Below are 1,354 nucleotides of genomic sequence, written 5' to 3' on the forward strand. Positions count from 1 at the left end.
AGGACTTCCCTGGCGGTTCAGTAGTTAAGACTTCATGCTTTCACTGCAGGGGGTGTGGGTTCAGTCCCTGGTGGGGGAACTAACATCCTGAATGCCATGTGATCCCACCAAAAAATAATAATAATAAAAATTTTTAAATTTAAAAATATGTACAGTAGCATCAAAAAATATGAACTACTTAGAGATAAGTTTGACAAAGGATACGTAAGACCTGTACACTGAAAACTACAAAACACTGCTTAGAAAAATCAAAAGAGACTCAATAAAGGTGGAGATATACCATGCTCATGGATCAGAAGACTTGATATTGTTAAAATATCAATTCTCCCCCAGTTGGTCTATAAATTCAGTACAACCCCAGTCAAATTCCCAGCAGGACTGTTTTAGAAACTGAAAAGCTGATTCTAAAATTCTTAGGGAAACACAAGGGACTTAGAATAGACAAAACAACCTCAAAAAGGAAGGAGAAGGGGAACATTGGAGAGCCCTTCCCCATGACTGGCAGTAAGGAAACCACAGTGCCTGGAGTTGCTGTAAAATAGTTGAACCGGCAGGAGTCCATCAGGGCTTTGGCAGCCTTTTTCCGGGAAGCTGAAAGTCCCTGGATGGGCAGACACCATCAAGATAGCCAAGCATAAAGACCTTACTAACTCCAGTGAGAGCTGTGGAATGGCTTCCACAGTGCTGCACCTCTATCTCTGGAGATGTACTAGATAGGTTCCATGACCAAGACCTATGGGGACATCAGAGAAGCCATATTACATCTAGCAACTTCACTGGGGCTCCAAGAGTGTGGCCTGCCAATTCCTCCAAGCCCTGGAAGGGCTGAAAATGGTGGACAAGGAGCAAATGGGGGTCACAAGCTGGCACCTCAGAGATAGAGAGATATGGATAGAATGCCAGACAGGGCAGCTGCCAATGAGAAGCATTAGAACAAATGCTTGGGGGCTTCCCTGGTGGCTCGGTGGTAGAGAATCCACCTGCCAATGCAGGAGACAGGGGTTCCATCCCTGATCAGGGAAGATCCCACATGCCTCAGAGCAACCAAGCCCATGGGCCGTAACTATTGATCCCGTCCTGTAGAGCCTGGGAGCCACAACTGCTGAAGCCCAGTGGGCCATAGAGCCCTTGCTTCACAAGAGAAGCCACTGCAGTGAGAAAGTGAGAAGCCTGCACATCGTAACTAGAAAGTACCCCCAACTCACTGCAACTAGAGCAAAGCCCGAGAAGCAGCGAAGACCCAGCACAGCCAAAAATAAATAAATAAATAAAATTTAAGAAACATTTCCAGAACAAATGCTGGGTTAATAAATTGCCTCATTTAAAAAGAAAACAAGTTGGGACTTCCCTGGTA

At 45.3% G+C, this 1,354-nt stretch overlaps 1 pseudogene; it reads left to right on the top strand.

Annotated features, from left to right (window-relative positions):
- The first annotated feature begins 494 nt into the window (after nucleotides 1–494).
- LOC122693232 lies at nucleotides 495–932 on the top strand (annotated as a pseudogene).
- Nucleotides 933–1,354: the final 422 nt, after the last annotated feature.

Source organism: Cervus elaphus, chromosome 5 (genome assembly GCF_910594005.1).
Source record: "Cervus elaphus chromosome 5, mCerEla1.1, whole genome shotgun sequence".
In the NCBI taxonomy this organism is placed as follows: Eukaryota; Metazoa; Chordata; class Mammalia; order Artiodactyla; family Cervidae; genus Cervus; species Cervus elaphus.